Source organism: Miscanthus floridulus, chromosome 15 (genome assembly GCF_019320115.1).
Source record: "Miscanthus floridulus cultivar M001 chromosome 15, ASM1932011v1, whole genome shotgun sequence".
NCBI classification, from domain to species: Eukaryota; Viridiplantae; Streptophyta; class Magnoliopsida; order Poales; family Poaceae; genus Miscanthus; species Miscanthus floridulus.
Window position 1 is genome coordinate 75,454,506 of NC_089594.1, and position 22,102 is coordinate 75,476,607.

A 22,102-nucleotide genomic window follows, 5' to 3' on the forward strand; every position below is an offset into this window, starting at 1 on the left:
CGCTTGCTGTGAACCAGGGCCCCAGTTCTTGATCTTGTTCGCCTGTGGCGATTAGTCCTTTCGAATAAAAACTTAAACTCCTTCTCGTTATCTTAAGCCTCATATTTATTTGTAATTTCAGATTGCGTTCATCCCGTTCTTGCTTGTGTTCTCGATTCGCTTGTAGGACAGCCTTCTCGACGAGGTCAATCGCGTTCGTGTGGTTGATAACCAATGGAGCAGTGGTGTAACGGTTGCGGGGGTCCGAATCAATCTTGGTTCGAAGCCTAGATCGTGAACGTCGAGTCTCCACCAATCGACGCTATCATACCTTTTGGAAGATCAGGCCTAGTCTACATCAAGTGGTATCAGAGACCTTCTTGCCCGTTAGGTATAACTTTGTTTTCCCCTTTAGATTGTTATTGTTTTTGCATTACCTATAGTCCATAAAAAGACAAAAAAATATATACATCGTCACATATTCCCTGTCCTATAGCCTCATTGTGCCATGCAATTTCGTCTCTGTTTCGTGTTGTTGAGTTTGTGCCCTAGGTCAAGTTCTTATTGTTGGTTTTATATAGTTTTTGAGTCCAGTTTGTGTTTCCCCTTTGTTTTTCATCATAATCCGTGAACATCTCCAAGTCTTGTTGAGTTTCCTTTGTATTCATCAAACTCTAGTCCACGTCATCTTATTTGTTACACTTGTCTTCACTGTTCCATCAAATCCTTGCTACCGTGACCAATTTTGCGCGCATTGTTCTCGTTTTGTCCTCTAATTCGGAGTCTATTTTTAAAACTGGTCTAGTTTTCGCATACGAACTCGGATTTCGACGTTCCATATATCAAAATCGATTAGAAAAAAATTTCAGATCCATCCATCTCTGGCTTTGCCGAGATCAGAGATTTTTATTTTGGTCAAAAAGTAGTCACAAGATCTTCTTTTCGTGGTCACAAAGTCTTTGTCAATTTCGAGCACGTCTTCTAAAAATTCCACAGGCCACGTCTTTCACTTGTTTAAGCTCATATTTTCTGTGGTTACTTCTTTTGTGCTCCTAAGTGAAGAAAAAATATAAAAAAAATAAAAAGAAAAAGTCAAAGAATCCAAAAAAAAACAACGACAGCCCAAAAATAGAGAAAAAAGAGAGGGGCAAAAGTGGAACAATATCTAGAGGAGCACATAGAGAGCACCATTTGAGCTGTGTTTACGTGTGCTGATTTCTACCTTGTTTCTAATCATATTCTTGTTGTTCACATCACTTGATACATCTGGTACTTGGAACGTGAGTAGGCCAGCAACTAAGACAAGTACTTGGGATACTTATTTAGCTTTGCTATTCAGTTGCGAATATTGTTTTTCCTTGCTACTATATTGTGCCTGTCCAAGCTCCACTTTCTTCGAACCAAGTACAGGTTCACCTTGCAACTATTACACTCAAGCTACAATGGTATCACAGTCACCGACCGATTGCACCGCCTGTTGCTTTGGTAAGGACACTTGTAAGACCGTGGTAAGACGCTTGAGAGTTGAGTGCCTTATTTTTCCTTGTCCACAACCTAAGTAGTTGGTAGGGATAATACTATTTATGTTGTCTTTTTCTTTCTACTAACCATGTCAGGAAAAGCCGGAGGCAGCGGCCAAGGAAACAAGGACGCACCTACAGATTTCAATGACTGTGTTTCTAAGAATGAGCTTCGTGCTGTTCTTGATGACAAGTTCAATGAGATCCTTCAACAAATCACCAATTTGGTCAAGATGATTGAAGATGTTGAACAACAACATCCTGAACCACGTCCTGAAGAAGATGATGATCTCTCTGAGGAGGACATTGGCGACGCAGAGGCTGAAGCCAAAGCTCAACGACGTGCTGAGGATGCACGTAACCGTAATCGGTTGAACTTTAACCAACGTGGTATGGGAGGTAACAACTAAGGTAATAATGATCCTTTCTCTAAAACTAAGTTTAAGATACCCCTTTTTCTCATTCTGCTGATCCTGAAGCATATTTAGATTGGGAGATAGCTGTAGATAAAAAATTTGGCTCCCATCAAGTACCTGAAGAATATAGAGTTAGACTTGCTACTAGTGAGTTTACTAGTTTTGCTCTTTTCTGGTGGAATGATATTTGCAATAATGCTAATGCTAATGCTCAAATACCTTAAACCTGGACTGTACTTAAACGACGAATGAAATCAAGATTTGTTCCTCCATACTATCAACGTGATCTGTGATTAAAACCGCAATGTTTAAATCAAGGTAGTAAAACTATTGAGGAATATTATCAGGAGCTTTTAATTGGTCTAGCACATAGTAACATACAAGAGGATGATATGGATAAGTGTTCTAGATTTTTTGGAGGTTTACGTCGTGAAATACAGGATGTTCTTGACTATAAAGAATGGACTAGATTTTCCCAATTATATCATTATGCTATTAAAGCTAAAAGGGAAGTATAGGGACGACAACCTAGGCGATCCACGATTCCATCCGTGACTCCATCCATTCATTCATGTCCAACCGAGGTGAGTAAATTTTCTAATGTGCAGACACCACCAGCGCCTGTAAAGAAGAATTCTCCTATCACACCTTCTTCCAGTGGATCTGCTACACCTTCCTCTAGCAGCTCTTCTAAAGTTGTGTGCCACCACTATAAGGGCATGTGACATATTGCTAAAGAATGCCCCAGCAAACGCGCATATATTGCTATTGATGATAGTGGGTATGCTAGTGCTAGTGATGAAGAGAATGAATTTGCACTTGCAACTGATCTTTATGCAGATAAATTTGTGGATAGTGCTGAAGATCCTGATGAGGTAATTGATAGTGTGGCATGCACTGCAGACTACAAATCAATCATTGTTCAGCGTGTTTTGAGTACACAAGTTGAGCCAGTAGACAAGCTACAACGCCATAATTTGTTTTAAATGTTCCTCATTGTCAATAATTTCTATGTTCGTGCTATAATTGATGGAGGGAGCAGCAATAACTTGGTAAGTTCTAAGCTTGTCAAGACTCTTGGTTTATCTACACGTGTTCTTCCATATTCATACCATGTTCAGTGGTTCAACAATAGTGGTAAGGCAAAGGTAACACAATCTGCTCATGTGCAATTTTCTATCGGGTCATACCATGATTATGCTGATTTTGATGTTATGCCTATGCAAGCTTGTTCACTTTTGTTAGGCCACCCTTGGCAATATGATAATAATGTTGTACATCATGATAGGCAAAATAGATATACTTTTATGTTTAAAGGAAAGACCATTGTTTTACTTCCTTTAACACCTGCTAAAATTGTGCAATATGAAAAGGAACTTGCTGAAAAGAAAAAGAAAGGCCATGATAAAGACTTTAGCAAACCAACAAATGAACCATCAAGTAACATGAAAGAAATTTTATTTGCTCTTAAATCTGTTCTTGCTGATCATGATGAACCTTGTTATGCTTTAACTTGTACATCGCCTATATATCCACTTGGTCCTACTCCTAGTGCTATGCTTCTTGTTGGTACTAACCTTTTATAGGAGAAGGAGAATGAATTCCCAACAGGGAAGCCACCTTGGCAGCCGCCTTTACAAAGGATGGGGCGCTAAGATGAATGTCTTCTTCCGGAACCATCGTTGTTGTCATCCAATGGAGGAGACGATCTACTTCAGTCAAGGACGACTTCAATTCAAGAAAGAGAGGATGATGAGGACATCACTACTTCATTGCATACAAGCCAAGGAGAGGAGGAGGTCCAGCATGGGCGTCCAATTCATCTTTTTCATGGTGGAAGTCCAGTCCAACTCAAGTTCGAGTCCGGCTCGGGCTCCAGGACTAGTCTACCTTAAACTAGTCACCTAGGATGCATCCGAACTCCGTTTTTGATGATCCACATATGGATGGAAAGCTAATTGGATAAGGAAGCCAACCCAATTGGTTTCATGTCAAAATCCCTTCGGAATCAACGGAAATCGTCAAAACAATTCAGCATCCAGAATCTATCAGGTGCTGCGACACTGTCTTTTGGTCCATTGGACCGTGTATCGTGTTTGGGCCCATTAGGGGATGCGTCTACGGGGGGTGATGCCTAAGACTCTATAAATACCAGCCGTCGCTCTCCTTAGGGTTTGGGTTTTGTTTAGTTCTTGATTTCCTCGTGAAACAGATATCATTTTGCTGCAACTGTCGCCGCTAAGGCCACTTGCTGTGAACCAGGGCCCCAGTTCTTGATCTTGTTCACCTGTGGCGATTAGTCCTTTCGAATAAAGACTTGAACTCCTTCTCATTATCTTAAGCCTCATATTTATTTGTAATTTCAGATTGCGTTCATCCTGTTCTTGCTTGTGTTCTCGATTCGCTTGTAGGACAGCCTTCTCAGCGAGGTCAATCGCATTCGCGTGGTTGATAACCAACGGAGCAGTGGTGTAACGGTTGCGGAGGTCCAAATCAATCTTGGTTCGAAGCTTAGATCGTGAACATCGAGTCTCCACCAATCGACGCTATCATACCTTTTGGAAGATCGGGCCTAGTCTACATCACATTGGTTCATGAATCACCATTTCTGTGAGACTGTACGACTTGGCTATGGTTTAGCACCGTAGTAAGAACTAGAATATGAAAGATGGTAAATTGGTTCTGATTGCTAAACCCTTGCTTGAAAGTAGAACAGGTGCTTACCTAAAACAGTTAGCTAATGAAGTAATCATGACTGCCAATAAAACTTGACTTAAGGACGTACTATTAATAATGCTTTTTGCAAACAAAAAGAAAACATCAAACCATATTGCCTATCATACCCCTTGGAGTCGGGAAACTGTTCCCTCTAGTCGTGTAAGTCTTGCGAGTATATTGTGTACTCAGGGTTTATTTACCCCTGTTGCAGGTGTAGCTTGAGGAGTAACTCTTGTGTGGAGGATTCTTCTGGTGGGCACAGACGGATCCTTGTATCATTTCCGCTAGATGTTATTTTAAATTCCGCTATTTAATTATCGCACTCTGAACTCTGGTATTGCAATAAATAATTTCCAAGAACTCTTGTTGTATGAAATGGACTAAGTATTGTAAACTTGTACTCATTATTGGATTCTGGAGGTCAAACGTGGATTGATTCGAGTTCTCCCTTGGGGTGGGCTCGACAGAACGGTCCGATGTAGCTAACTTTCGAGGTGCTTAGTGTCTAGTGGAAGACGAGCACCTCTGAAAGCGTGTTATTTTGGGCGCTTCTATCACAATATGGTATCTAGGCCAACTCCTGCTTTGAAGAGGTCCAATAGGGGTTAGTGAAGTGACTTGTTAAATTCACCCCCACCGAGGGGTCATCTGTAAATTGCCATTGCCTATATATATGGTGCCAAGAGCATGAGGACAAGGGGACTCTCTCTCTCACTCATTTGGCAAACCCCAACGTATCCCTCCTATTTAGCCCCTCTCACTCATGTTTGGAAAACACTTCCTCAACACTAGAAGAACTCATTAATAGGTCGATGGGGCAAGACATGCTTGACAAAATCCTAGAAGATATAGCACATTTGTTTGACTTAATGAAATCTAATGGATATTGGTATCACTATTGGATTCAAAACCATATCTCATCATTACAATGTTACCCTAGAGAGCAAATTAATTGTGTTCTGGATCCTTTTTACTATATTGTGGCAGAATCGCCTGAAATAACACACTTACGGAGACGCTTGTCTTCCACTAGACACTGAGCACCCCGAAGGTGAGCTACATCAGGCAGTTCTGTTGAGCACACCCTGAGAGAGAACTTAAAAATCCACATTTTTCCATCAGGATCATAAATGAGAGGATAAAGCTTACAACATGCTTAACCATTTCTTACATCTCTTTTAATGCAACATCATAGTATTACACCAATTGATTATAATATCAGAGTTTTCAGCGGAAACCAAAATTTAGGTAATGACAGTTCAAATGATAACATAAGGAGCATCTATATACATGAAATAATAACATATTGTAATTCTTTCCTTTGTGAAACATTTTTGGGTGAAAGTTATAAATAACTCTATGTCCACATCGTAAGGAAATCATCGCTAAGCCCACCAGGAGGTTTCTACACACAAGTGTTAGCCCTAGCATTCACCTGTCACCTGTAATAGGGGGAATAAAACCCTGAGTACTCGATTGTACCTAGTAAGACTTACCCAACAGGAGAAAAATAAAAGACTCCAAGGATATGCAAGGCTATTTGGCTGGTGTGTTATTGTATTGCAGGAAGCATTACTAAACGTGTATCCTTATATTCAATTTTATTAGAAGCCATCATTAGTTCATTAACTAACCATTCTATTTAAGCACCTATGCTACTTTCAAACAGGTGGTAAGCAATCAGAACCATTTTATCATTTTTCATGTTTTAGTTCTTACTACGGTGCTAAATCATAGCCAAATCGTACCGTATCACACGGCGTTTCACGAACCAATGTATCCTAGCTGGGTACCCCGAAACACACACCCTGCTTGTATCCTAGGCACAAGCAAGACCAACCCACCATTCTCCTCTCAAGGGGTCCTGGTTCCCGTCCAAACTTGGACTCCAAGCCCCAACTCCTAAGTCTCAGACTCAGTATGGTGCTTAGACCTCCACCAAATACGCCTTCAATAAGTCGGTCCGAAAAGAGCCGGAACCTATGATAAGAGAGCAACGAGCCTTTCCGCTCCCATAGGCAAGTATGTGCTCAAGATAATAAGTCTATGACCTGACTACAATCCACTATAACGGACGATCCTCAATTAACATAGGCGGGACAAATGCAACCAGAGCCTCGCTCGGTTACCTAACCAAGTCCAAATCCAAATCCAAAGTATGGTCCCGTCCGGTCTCCAATTATTATCCATATATATTCTATGTGATAGTAACAATAATATATTTTCTATTTCTCATGAGTGACAGTCAATCACTCGATTTCTACCGGAGTCCTATAGCATAGCAATCTACATGATCCTATCATACTAGTAAGACTCATAGGATAAGGATATATATGCAAGTGTGTTTCATTCAACTCCTTAAAACTTAATGCACAAGCATAAAATTAAGACCAGAATAATAGGGGTTATGCACCAGGGCTTGCCTAGGTAAAATATAACCAAGTTAGCTATTCGTCATGGTGGCATGATCATCACGTCACCATCTGCTTCTGCTACTCCAGATGTCTTCGCGATCCAACATCGCTCCTATCATGAAATACGTAGATGCAACGCAGGGACGTAAATAATCAACGGCAACTGCCACTCTAAAATACGATTACGTCTCACAAGCTAACGTGCTAGCTCTAATGACTAACATACTAAGCTATGTATCCATGTTGTTGGGCGAGGCATTACTTCCCAATAAGTATTTTAGCTACAAAATCCCTAGATATATCCTTAATTCATTTTATTGATTTAATATATTTTCAAACCACGGCTTAATAGGTATTCTACCAAGCTAATTATTCTGGAGCTGCAAAAATTACACAAAGCACATAATAATATTGTGAAGCTACTGTAAATTTTTCAAAGCTAACATTATCATTATTTTGCCACAAAAATTTCTACAAATTTATACTTTAATAATTTTAGAGCATGTTAAAACATTTAAAGCATGCGTGAAATATTTTAGAACCCTGCGTGTGCAACTGCACCCTGTGCGTGCAGGTGTTCGTTTGTGGCTTCGTGCAAATAATCTGTTCTGCCCTGCTGGGAATCTGATGGAGCAGAGGATCCTTTGGCCCCTCCAGGATCCGGTTCCGTGGGACCCACGTATCAGGGTTTGGCCCAAAATCGGCCCGTGGAGAGAAACACTAAGAAGAGCCCAAGTATTCTCGGCCCATGGGCCGCGCGCACGGCAGGACAAGTAAACGCAAGGCCGCGGCCAGCTTAAATCAAAACCGAGTCGCACGAGCACTCGCGTATCCGGACAAGTCCCGTGCTCTCCCGGCTCAAAACCCTCCCCTCCTCCTCCGGCGGCGGCGGCCGGGCGTGTTCTCCGGCAAGGTCTCCCCCTACTCACGAGGTTCGCGCTCACTCTTCCTCCTAACCAGTCCCTTTTCATCCGTACGCGGTCCCGTGCTCGCGCGGCAGCCCTAGCGAGCGGCGAAGAGCTCCGAGGCTCGCAACTAGGGTTTGAGTGCGCGCGCAGTACCCATGTGCTCGTGCGCGTAGTCTGTCCTGCTTGATGGATGCGACTGCGTATGGGCGTTTGGATCGATTTGTGTGCGCCCGTTTGGGGTCTCGTGGTGTGAGCTCACTGCTCTGCTGCTGATTAGGGTTTGCTGTCTGTGCTCTTTCCCGTCTTCTAGTTGCCGAGGCGTTCGCGTTTGTGCTGTTCCGGGATTGGGATTGGCGGATCTGCGCGGGGAATGTGTTTTGTGGTGTGCGGTGGAACGAGCTCTAGTAAATTTGGGTACTAAAATTGTGTGGTTATTAGTTCAGCTGGTTTTGTGTGGTGCCTGCACTGCCTTAGCCTTTTCTCCTACTCTTTTGACTCCTGCAGAGCTCATATTTGAGAGCTACTATGCATCTGTATAGTTAACTTGAGCTTGGTTGCTTGTTTGTTTCCAGAAAATATGGATGGACCTGTTGATGACCCTGTGGAGAACAACTTCACCGGAAGTCCTAGTACCCTTGGCAATGAGGAAGAAGCCAATACTTATGCTGATGTGCAAGTCAAGGAGGAACCAGAAAAGCTCTATGACGAGGAATCCAAGGACCCAATGCAAGACGAGTTGGGTAACCAAGAGCATGCGAACATGAACAATGAAGATGTGGGAGGTCAGAACAAAGAGGACCAAGCTACCCCCACAGAGCACGGTGAGGAAGCTGGGGTGAAGCAGCAGGATGCTACAGTTCCTGATGACAAGAAGTGGCCTGGGTGGCCTGGAGAGTGTGTGTTCCGTATACTGGTTCCTACCACAAAGGTGGGTGCTGTCATTGGGCGCAAAGGGGATTTCATCAAGAAAATGTGTGAGGAATCCAGAGCTCGCATCAAGGTTCTTGAGGGACCACCAGCTGTGCCAGAAAGAGCGGTAAGTCTTTCACTCTCTTCTTTAACTGGTTGCATTGCTAATACAAATGATTTCTCAGTCAGTATGCCATGTGCGAAGATCATTTTACTTGTTGCCTACACCGATAAGTATGCTATAATGTTACTTTAAAAGACCTAGATTAGACATGTATATAGTTTGTATCATATTGGTGATTAATTTCTTTTAGACGTGTTGAAGATTGAATCAGCTAGGAAATGTTTCCAAGCATATAAATTGCTATTATATTTCCCTGACCACTGATACTATGCATTCTATCAATTGATGCTTCGTGAACATGGTTATTTATCGATCTGCAATAGTTTAGTTGTTAGTGTGTGTATATTATCTGGGAGTTCTTGAGTTGACTTTAACAATGTAAACTGTTATTTAGTCGTGATAGCCTTGTTGAATATGGAAAACTTGCTGCAAGTTGTAGAAATGAATAGGAACTAGTAATTGAAATTTTGTATTGTACAATGTAATTTGACATACATCTGCAGCTGCAGATTACTGCCTCCTTTCTGAAGTGAATGCTCTTCTAAACATTTTTTTTAGAAGTTCAAACTGTTTAGCTTAGCAATCAGGTGCATATAGTGCTCCTGATAACTGGACTCCTGTCGTCATATTAACTCCAGTGCAATTTTATATTAAGATGAGATTTGATCATCCAAGTTACTACACTGAAAGTTGTATACTAGTAAAAAATGAGTAGCTGCCCATAGATAATGGCTATGTGCTTGGAGTAAATAGTTTATAAAAAAATTGAACATAGATTTCAAGATAATAAGTGAAATCCGTTTTAAAGTTTGCAGTGGAAATAATTATGCATAATTTTGGAGTTTTTTACAATGATCACAAAACTATTGGATGCAACCAAATGACAGGGAAAAGAATCTCTCTTCTGTAAGAAGTATGACTCTATAATTGACGATCAGACAGAAATAGTAGCTTGGCCAAATTATACATCATTCTAAAGATATATATTGTATACGCTAGTGAATTATCAATAATGTTTGATGTCTGCATGGATCAAATAGTTATGATTGCATACATGAATGTCCTCCATTCTAAAAGAGATCGAATCAGTTATCAAATGGTACACTGATTTTGACCAACTCAGTAGTTATTTATGTGAATGCGGACTAAAATAAAATACTATGACATGGTTCTTTGGTTAACTGTATATTATGAGGCCTGTTGACACATATTCTTGATGCTAACTCTAAAAGTTAGTGCGCAAATAAAGGCACTCAAACTAACAAGGAACAGATTATCAGCAAAATGGCTTTCAAGCACGGAACATAGTAGTTTTGTCAAAAATAACAAACTAATCTTTGCAGGTTCTTACTGCTGTCTAAGGCCTCAAGTTGAGTCGTTTGTGTATCCAAATTCCAAAATAGACGTACAATCATGGTTACCAAAGTACAGTCTTGTGCTCCTCTGCTGCACATGTGATTTAAGTCTTTTGAATATTGGATGAAGATCCCTGTGAAGAAGCTGCATATATTGTCGGGTAATTCCATGACCTGTTTGCTTTGACCAAAAAGGCATCAGTTAGTTAACAATGGAAGACTAAAAGATTGCACAGAACCTTAATTTTAAGTCCTAATAATTTCCTAATTAATGCTCTGATACTTTTATAAAGAAATGAGAACTGCAAACGAAGAATATGAATATATAGTTTTCAACTCGATGCTTGCTCTTATATTTTGGGGGAATTGGTTTTGCTGAACCAATATTGTAACGTAACATCATCGTTTGTTAATGTCATCAAACAATACGTTACACTGACTAAATAGATCTATTGTTTTTGCTCTTGGGAATTAAGAATCGCATATATGATAAAATAAACATTCAAATTGAAAGTAGATTGCCTGTATCCGAAATACCATTATACATACCCATAGAAGCAACAGTCTTGACACATGTACAATAGTTAAGGAAAACTATTGATGCAGTTAAGGACACGTCTGTTGCTTTAACCAGGGGGCATTGCCTCAGGTATCTTGGTGAGTGACTGCATGCAAATATGTATGTTTGTCTGAGAAATTGTAGTTGATACCCACCTAAACGTGTATAAATATAACCATTACCATTTCGTCTACCTACCGCAGGATGGAAATATTGTCCTTATACCAGTATTTCCTTTCATAAGTCTTTGTGCATGTTGCTATAAACTAATCTTTCTCTGTCTAATATACTTTTGTTCCTACTTGCTGAGATCTTTGATACTGCTTTCCTGTTCGAAGGTAATGATTTCAGCAAAGGATGAACCAAACACAGTGCTACCTCCAGCTATTGATGGGTTGCTTAGAGTTCATAAAAGGATAACAGATGGTTTAGATGGTGAAACTGATCAGCCTCAACGAGCTACTGTCGCCGCTGGGCCGACAAGGCTGCTGGTCCCGGCTTCCCAAGCTGGCAGCCTGATTGGGAAGCAAGGAGCAACTATTAAATCAATACAGGATGCTTCAAAGTGTGTTCTCCGGATTGTTGGTAAGATTTTACATTTTTCCCTGCGTTGACTTTGTTACGGCAAGGCTTTATGATCTCATGTCCTGGCAGTCCTGCTGATAATACGGATTTCTATAGTTTTTTGCAATTCCTTTTGATAGCCAAGGATCAATCCGTAGATGGCAAATGTGTGTGGGTTATTTGTTCTAGGAGTACTGTCTGCTTTCACATGAAATGTATTTTTGCACATTGATTTGTGCACTTAGTTACTAGATATTGATGTTTTGATGATCTTTGATAAGCGGACTTGACAAATTGACCGATTAGTTTACCTGTTACCTTTGTGCATGCATGTGTATCTGTGACAGAAGTCAGCCTTAGAATTCCACTCTTCTGAACTGATAGATGTTCTGTGGAGTATGATTTAATTAACCGCATCCAAAGGTGTAGCATTTGCTGCTCCCCTTTGCTTTATAGGCTATCTAATCTTTTATTTTTATTTTTTTAGTATTTTCTTTCTGGATCATGTTTGATCATTTGTACTTTCTACCCTTACTTCTGCAAGTAATTTCACTGGAATCCCGGCATTGCATATATTTGCATGGTACATCAGCCATTTCACTAATATACTATTTTTCCATCACAGAGAATGTTCCACCTGTTGCATTAAATGATGACAGAGTTGTAGAGATACAGGGTGAACCTCTTGATGCTCACAAAGCCGTGGAACTGATTGCAAGCCATTTAAGAAAATTTCTTGTTGACCGCAGTGTCCTCCCTTTGTTTGAAACACAGGCAAGTTGTATTCTACTATGCAGCATATCAGTTATTTGCATGAAGTATTTGGTAATCATAAAACATAAATTTCCTTGACAGATGAAAGCGCACAATGTGCACAGAGAGCAACCTATGCCTCCTCCACAGGCATGGGGCCCCCCTCCGCCCTCACCCTGGGGTCATCCACCACCAAACCTTCCTCCTGGTGGCCCAGGTTATGGTGGGAACCCTCAGTACATGCCTCCACCTCCACGGCCACAAGAGAGCTATTATCCTCCTCCTGATGTGCCCCCTGTAGAAAAGCAACCACATTATGGAATTTCTTCATATGGACGCGATGCACCTCCGAGTGCTCCCCCAGGGAATCAAAACCAAGCACATGGGTCTTCTCAGGTTAGTTTCTACACATTTGACTGCTATTAATACGATGAATTATTTGCATGCCTATCTCATGATCAGTTGTACTTACCTTTTTTTTTGTGATTTTATATGTCAGGTGACACACAGCATTGGAAGTTCCTCTTTCCTATGCTGATGCTGTGATAGGGTCAGCTGGTGCCAGTATCAGCTACATCCGCAGGCATAGTGGAGCAACTATAAGTATTCAAGAAGGTGCTCCTGGGGAGATGACAGTGGAGATAACAGGAAGTGCTTCACAAGTACAAACTGCTCAACAGCTAATCAAGGTACTTTTCCTCCTTATTAAAGTGCATCAGCAATTTGGTTAACACATATGATATTGCTACAATCCATTTCCAACCTTCTGATATTGTCGCACTTCACTAAATCGATGCCACCTCTCCAACCAAGTATACTCTGCCAATAATTGGATGCTTCCTGGATTGGTACAATGCTTGGGGGATACACAACTATCGCATGAATAGGACCAGATGTACCATATGTTACATATAGTGCATTGTGAAAAGACCTGGCATCATATCTTGTTACTTTAACCAGCATAGATGCTTGTTGTCATTTTCCAATGTCAATATTCACGTCACTGGCTTAATCTGCCATCACGTCACTGGCCGCCAATGTTGGGAGTTACCATGCTGCCCCACTGGGAGTACTTAGCATAGATGACCTTTTCATTTGGTTGGCATGTTCTCTGTCCATCACACTTATGTTTTCCATTAACTGATTCGTGATATTATCCTCTTGCAGAATTTCATGGCTGAAGCCTCTCCCCAGGGACCGCCAGCTCCAGCTCCATCCGCTCAACCAGTGGACACGGGTTACAGCTCGTATCCACCTTACGGTGGAGCATCATATGGGTCTCCTCCCGGCGCGCCAGCTCCAGCGCCTCACAACGGCGGAAGCTATGGCGCTGGACCATACCCGCCGAGCTATGGATACTAATCTGGAGCAAGAGCTTGCTTCAGACTTAGGGAAGGAGGGGGTTATGTTCTGGGTTTGCTAGTCTGTTACTCTGTTGAGAAATCAAGCTCGTTAGTACTTCTGTACTTTTGGTGTTGTAAGCTGTTTTCCTGACGCCAGTGCCGATTCTTCCCTTGATACTCTCTTTGCTCTATGGTTGCTGAATTTATCTTTAACCTAGTATTTTAATATTCCAGAGAGAAAAAAAAAATCAAGACTCCAATGTTATTTTTCCCCCTTTCTGTGCGGGGATTGAAAGAACTTACTAGCTTATTTTGTTAGTGGTGTCATGTTGCCTGCCACTTCGTGTCACAGATCACAGGACACAGGTCCTGATTGCTCTCTTATGAGCGCATCACGCTCAATATTGGAAAAAACGTGTGATGAGATCAATATTCGAGAACGTGTAATAAGAGAGAAAAAAAAGGTGATGGCTCGATGCATAACTAGTAACTGGGTAAAGACCTACCCAAAATGAAATGAAATAACGGGCCTCCAACAGTTGGCCGGGCTGCGGCCACGCCCAGCCAGCTGCGGCCTGTATCCTGTAGGTAAGGTTGGAAGGCCATTTTAATGGTGACTCCGACTTCGGAGAAGCACAAAAATCTGTTCCCTACTTTTTTTGACCACTTGGAATGATCAATGATTAAACAGGTAGGTTCAATATCTTTTAAGGAACTCTTGGAGCTCTAAAAGGTTAAGGTTCAATACCCTGTTGCCAACCATTTGTCCATTTCATCATTTAGTCTGGAGAAATTTGAGCTCTACAAAGATGTACTCGATTTAAAAATCTAACACCAAATCGAAGACAGTTTGATCTCTGATGTGGCTATATAGCCTAAAGCTGGACTAACCTATAAATCTGTCATGGAAATGGAATTCACGTGCTCAGTTTGGAGATTATTAGGTGCTACGGTACATCATAGTGCTAATCTACTCCCTCCGTTTTTTATTAGATGTTTTATTAGCTTTGTTCTAAGTCAATTGATTTCAAAAAAAATATATAGATCCATATCATAAGATTTATGTTTTTAAATTTACTATGAGTAATACTTTCATAATATATAATTCATATCTTGTAAAACTATAAGATTTTTTTTTAAAATAGTTGATCAAAGATAATAATATTCGACTTATGATAAAACTAGCGTGACATGTAAAAAAGGAGTAGGTTCTAGCCTTTCGTTTTAAAGGCCTTATACATGAAGCGCGGCTATCAACGCGTAGACGGATTTGAGTCATTTTTAATCTGGATTTTCTACAAGTTTGCACGCAAGGCTTGACTTGTGCGAAACTGCTACCGACCCCAATTGACTTCCTTTCAGTGGACTGTGGGCCCCAAGCTCAGACTTTGGCGGCACGTTATTGGAAAACTTAGACCCAAAGCACTATAGGATAGGACTGCTAAGGACAACAATTATTTTTGTGATCACTGGCCACTGCTCGCTTAAGTAGAGGCATGCAACGCCCCACAGGGGCACATTTCAGTAGCCTCCGTAGCCACCTCTATTTACGATAATTTTATATACTAATTTACGATAATGTCAATACATATTTACGATAGTTGGGTTACTATAACACATGGAGATATTTACCATAACGTTACAGTAAACCACTTAGTATGAAGTTACTATAATCTCATAAATTAACATGGTAATTATCGTAACTCAAAGTGGCTACAGAATAAGTTATTTTATAGCCAGCTACATGGTAGTATATATATATAACTACTAATAACTTATTCTGTAGCCACTTTGAGTTACGATAATTACTATGTTAATTTACGAGATTATAGTAACTCCTTATTAAGTGGTTTACTATAATGTTATGGTAAATATTCCCATATGTTATAGTAACCCAACTATCATAAATATGTATTGACATTATCGTAAATTAGTATATAAAATTATCGTAAATGGAGGTGGGTACAGAATAACTTATTTTGTAGCTGGCTACTGAATATACTCTCCATATATATATATATATATATGTATGTATGTATGTATGTATGCTATAGAGAGCTTAGGGCTTCTAATAATTACAGGAAGCCCTAGCCCAAATTGGTGTTTTCTGGTTCCACCAAACCAGGTTCCACCCCACCTTCCCAGGCCCTATGCCCCTATATATTCTCCAAAACCCTAATCCCCACCTATCCATCCTGGCCGCCACCCTGCCACCCGCCGCCACCACACTGGAGCGTGGCTCACCGTCTCGACCCACGGGTCGCTCGTTACCAACAAGCGGTGTGGCCCCATCCCTTCCTCGGCGTGCGGCTCCCTTCCCACAGCGGCGCGCGCGGCCTTCTCCCCCCATGGCAGCGTGCGCGGTGAGCCTCCCAGCTGCGACGGTGTCGGCCCTACTCCCTCCCGACGGCGCGCGGCCTCTGTAGCAGAACCGACCAATTTATAAGAGCACAATGTAATACCCTCGGTGTTACACCGTAAATCATTTACTAAAATATGTCATGAGCATCATGTTTATGTGTTAATGCATATGATAAAGTGTGTATATCAATTTCTATAACTCGAAACGATCAACTAAAATGCAAAACGAAAGTTGATTCGATAGTCATGTTATATCACTTAGGGTTTAAAATCAATTTTTATTAAACAAAAATGCTATAGAACATATATGTGTTACCTTAATAAAGTTAGAAGTACAAACTTTGTAGATGACAGTGAAATACTTACGGTCGAAAAATGATATTACTAGCTAATACTTCCACTAGCTTAGAAATCACAAATGGAAATCAAATTCAGCTAAAAAACTTAGAAATTTTCAACTCTGCCAACAGTTCGACACTGCTATGTTTAACAGTTTATTGTAAGAGATTGGGTTAAGGAGTGTAGTGTTATAGCTCGATTTGGTAGTCTCATGTGCCATCTTGAGCATGGTGAAGACTGTTTAGGTTTAGGAGCAACCATTTGGTCGTGTTGATCGCTTTAAAATTCGTGCACGTTACCGGTTTTGGGCTGGTTGGTCGCATGGCCGCGATCACCATGCTAGGGCGCTCGGCGTCACAATGTTGGTCGCGTGTGCGCGTGCGCGCGCTGCCGCGCGCGGCTGGTCATGGCCGCCTCTGGCCTGGCCATGGCCTGGCTGTCGCTGGCTCACCGCGCGGAGCCATCGCTGTTGCCACTTGCCCCGCCACGCGAAGCCGCCGCCGCCGCTACCACCAGCCCCGTCTCGCGCTATGCTCCTGTCGCGTCCGCCACTGCTCCTCACGTCGTGACGCTACCGTCGCATCGTCGTCGCGTCCGCGCCGGTCCGCTGCATCTCTGTGCTGTTGCCGGCCCTATGCGTGTCGACTCTACCACGTGCACGTGGGCGAGTCGCTGTCGCCATGCCATTTATGGCACTGTGGTGCACGGGCCACGCCGGTCGGACATGGGTAGACGTTGTCCATAGCGCCAGCGCGTGGGCCTCTCGAGCTCACCGCTCACAGTCTGAAGGGTCGAGATGGCGACTAGAGGGGGGGGGGATGAATAGTCATTTCTTAATTGCATCGGCTAACCAAAACAAGTGCGGAATTAAAACTATCGTTCTAGCCAAGACTACACCCCTCTATCTATGTTCTCTAGCACCTTGCAAAGATCCTAATTAAGCAACAAAGGTGCAGGGCTAACTAGAGCTCACCTAACCAATTCTAGGAGCAAGGTCACACAAACCTATGCCACTAGTATTTCAAGCAATGAGGGAGCTCCTACACATGCTAGTAAGCAAAAGCACAAATCTAACTAAGCTCACTAGCAATGCTCAATAACAAGGCAACCAATGCATAATGTATATAAAAGTAATTACAAGCTTGTGTAAGGGGATTGCAAACCAACGGGAAGAACAAGGTTGACACAGTGATTTTCTCCTAAGGTTCACATGCTTGCCAACATGCTACGTCCCCATTGTGTCGACCTGCTCACTTGGTGGTTCGGCGGCTAATTGGCATCACCCGCCAAGCCCGCACGTTGGGCACCGCAAGAACCTACCCCGAAAGTGAGGGTAGCTCAATGACACGCTCAACTAGAGTTGCTCTTCGTGGCTCCCACGGGGCGAGCACAATGCCCCTCACAAAGCTCTTTTCCAGAGCACCACACAAGCTTCTTGCGGGCTTCGACGGAGACCACCACCAAGCCATCTAGGAGGTGGCAACCTCCAAGAGTAACAAGCACCACCGGCTTGCAACTCGATCACCTAGTACCACTCGATGCAATCTCACAATGCAACACACTAGAATCACAGTCACTCACAATCGTTTCGCACTCTTGCAAGCACAAGTGAGTTAGAGGGCATTCAAGCACCCCTACACAAGCCACATAGGCGTGAGGGTGCTAAGCTACCAGCCCAAGGCCGGCCACACACTCCTCCTTTTATAGCCCTAAGGGCTAAAATAGACATTACCCCTTCACTGGGCAAAGCGCGTACTGGCTGGACGCGTAGGTCATAACGACCGAACGCTGAAACCCAGCGTCTGGTCACTTACAGAGAGGTTCCAGCGATGTTTTTCAGTGACCGAACGCGTCCGGTCATCACTGACCGGACTCTCCCAGCATCTAGTCGCTTCTGGACACGCTAAAAACACTGACCGGACGCTGTGACCGGACTCGCAGGTGCTGACCAGGATGCTAGAGCCCAGCGCCTGATTGTTTTTCGCGCCAGCATCCGGTCACAGACCTTTCAGCGCTAAAACGGCTATAACTCTTAGCTCCGAACTCCGATTTCGATGATCTTGGACATTTTGGAAAGCTTACTCAGAGGGATACACATCCCACATGCATAATTGATCCAAATCACAATGGATCAAAACAGTATTCCAATCCAAGGACAATCCTATAGTTCGGAGTACACCGAAAAACCTTTTTCTCTTCTCTAAGTTGATTCACGACAACTCTAACTTCTTCTCCTTTACAAATGTGCCAACACCACCAAGTGTGCACCACCATGTGTATGTGTGTTAGCTTTTCACAAACATTTTCCAAATGATTAGCCACTCAACTTGCCACGCCACTCGATCCTAGCGATGATTCAAAGTTAGATCACTCGAGTGGCACTAGATGACCGATATGCAAACAAGTTTGCCCCTCTTGATATTATGGCCATCTATCCTAAACCCGGTCATCAACTTCTCTATACACCTATGACCGGTGAAATGAAATGCCCTAGGTTATACCTTTGCCTTGTGCATTTCATTCCATCTCCTCCAATGTCGATGCAACACATGCACCAACATGATCAACAATGATATGATCCACTTCATATCATCACGTGATCATATTGGTTCATCGATCTTGACTTCACTTGCTTTTCACTATTGCCTTAGTCCATCGGCGCCAAGTCTTGCTCAAGCTTCACCGCCACGCAGGTCCATCGCTCCAAGGCCTCCAACTTGCCCTTCACACTTGCAATCGGTCCATCAAGCCAAGTCTTGTCTTGATCTTCTCCACCTTGATCACATGACTCAATGTCATGTCTCATGTGCAATAAGCTCCTTCATCATCACATGTGTGAGCTTTGCAACATCTCCAAACCATTTTCACCTTCACGGCATATGTTGCTCACATAATGTACTTGTGGACTAATCACCTGTGTATCTCACATAAACACAATTAGTCCACCTAGGGTTGTCACTCAATTACCTAAAACCACACAAGAACCTTTCAATCCCTCCCTTTTTGGTAATTGATGACAACTCTACAAAGATATGGAAATTAAGCTCTTTTGGATTCATGTTGCTTGCCCAAGCAATTTTACCATGTGTAAATGATTTTGGACAAGTACCACAAACCCGAAATGGTAGTATTAGCTCCCCCTACATATGTGCTAGAGTGTTTGTTTTGAAGCTCGCACATATGCATAGATTGAAATTGTGGGAGAGTAATTACTACTAAATGATGCTAAGGTGTATAGAGTAAACCTTTGAAGCGTGATACTAATCGGAGTTGCACCTTTAAGTTCATCCTTAGCACCATGGTTAGCTAGATATCACTTGGAAATAAAATCACTAGATACCTCGTGAGATCAACATTAAAACCAAGATACTAGCATTACTTGAAAAGCATACCAAGTGTCTAGCTATCATCCTATGCATGCTAGTTTTTATTTCACCAATCAAATTCTACAACTAGCATACTTCACACAAGCATGCATATTGAATTTAAGAACTTATGCAATGCAAGCAAACACATGAATATGCACATATCAAATGCAATCAATCAAAGTTCATGAGCTTGCTCTCCCCTATTTGTGTGCTTCTCTTGTCCAAGAATTTTGATCCATCTCTTTTCTTCAATGTTGCTCCCTCTTTGTCCATGTCCATGTCTAACCTCTACTTCTTTGTTTTAATTTCTCCCAAAGCTTTCATATCTATAATCTCAATCTTAAAGCTTTTATATCTTTGTACAATCTCTCCCCCTTTGTCATCAATTTTCATAAAAGGTGTGCTTCTCATTGATGCAAAGGTATGCATTTGGGGTAGATGGTTGAGGCTTGAATCTTGCATTTTTTATGGACATCACTTGATTGTTGGAATGACACCACTTGAAGATACCACTTTTAACTTATACCACTTGTATCTTGTGTAGGGCTTCTTGAGATACCACACATAGGATCTTTGATCTTGATATCAATTTGTGTGACACCTCCCCCTATGTGATAGCATGGGTCATCCATTTGATACACTTGAGCTCTTGTGGGTGAGGGATGCATTCTTCATTTGATGATCACTTAAAGTTGAGGATCACTTGTGGAACCATCATCCTGTTAGTGCTGTGGCTCATCGGAATGTGGTTGCTGCTGTTGTAGGTCACCTACCATCGGGGAGAGCCCACTGTGCTTCACCCCCATTCAGTGCCACCACCACCCATTGCTTCGCGTCGAACCCAAGGTGAGTGTCAGCCTCATAGATAGGTCAGCGTGGGTCCTATGTGCCCGGCGCAAGCGCCTAGTGCCACCGCTCATCGTGTCGTTGCGCACTAGGGAGGGCTAGGGGCCTTGCCGTTGTAAAGAGGAGAAAGATCCGAAGGTTCTGTTGCAAAGTCGTTGTCTGTAGAAATAGTACATGTAGTGTTTGCGCTATTTTCTAATAACATGAGGGCATTTTTGCTAATGTGCCAGCACACGCGGGCTTCCTCACCATGGGTCGCCTCATGTGCGTGGGCCGTTGCCACATGGGCCACACCGTGGGCTACCGACGCTCTCACGCGCACGTGCTGCATCGTGTAACACCCTTGGTGTTACCGCTTAAACAACTTGCTAAACTTTGTCATGAGCATCATATTTATGTGTCAATGCATGTGATAAAGTGTGTAGATCAATTTTCATAACTCAAAATGATCAACAAAAATGCTAAACGAAAGTTGATTCAATATTCATATTATATCACTTAGGGTTTTAAACCAATTTTTATTAAGCAAAAATACTATAGAACATGTATGTGACACTTAAATAAAGTTGGAAGTACAAACTTGGTAGATGACAATGCAACTTTAACTTTTGGAAAATAGATGTTGTTAACTAGTGTTTTGGGAGCTCTAAAATCAAACTTGACGTTAAGATAAGCTCTTTTTGTTAAGTCGGCAAACACTTGAATTTATGTTTAAAGTACCATTTTGGCGAATTATATTGAGCAAAATAGTTAAATAGTGTGTAAATATCTTGCTCCTATGGGTTGGTATTTCGTGAAGTAGGTGTTGGTTAAGGTTAATAAAGTTTAGACCTTTTAAAAATCATGACAAGAGTGCTAGTGGTTGCTAGTTCTAACCAAGCCTTTAAATTTTCTAAGTCTAAAATGGCCTTAGGCAATGCCATTTTGGCATTTGAATTCCGACAAAAATGATTAAGCACTAAAATCATGTTCTTGTATCATTGGTTGCTTCTAACTTAGCACTTGGGTGAGGTGTAGGTCGTAGTTGAGTTGGATGTCAACTTGAACCCTTAAAAATTTCCCAAAACTCCTTAGAACGTGCGGTGAATCACGTTCCAGTGCCATGTTCGTGAACTAGAGTTCGGCGTGACGAGCCCATGCTGGCATGCAACCATCTCCTCCTTGAGTTGCTCCTTGACCTTGGTGATTGCTTCGCCTGGTAGTTGATACTACTGGCTTTAGGTTAGGGAAATTAGTCGAACTACATCCAAAGTCGTTAGCGGTCTTTGTGACGCTTTAAAAAGCGTGTTCATCACCGTTTCAGCAATTGGCTTCTATGGCCGCGGTCACCATGCGCACAGGCGCTATGGGTGTCAGGCTCACGCCGTGGCTAGAGCGATGGTCATGGGCCAATCTCGGCTAGTTGCGGCTAGGGCCGTTGCTGCATGTGCGCCATCCTATTTGGCTAGCCACCTGGGCACGGTCGCTGCTGTGGGTGGTGCGGGCGCGCTGCTGGCCGTCGATTCGTGCCATGGTTGCGGCTATAGTGCATGGTCGACGTGGGGCTTGCTCCACCCCTTGTTCTACCTATCACATAGTCCATGTGTTGGAGCCCTGCCGCCATGTCGAATAGGTGTCTCGATCAGT

General features: G+C 42.4%; 1 pseudogene; it reads left to right on the plus strand.

The window, feature by feature from the left end:
• The first annotated feature begins 7,869 nt into the window (after positions 1–7,869).
• LOC136506807 (flowering locus K homology domain-like) lies at positions 7,870–13,877 on the plus strand (annotated as a pseudogene).
• The last annotated feature ends 8,225 nt before the right edge of the window (positions 13,878–22,102 follow it).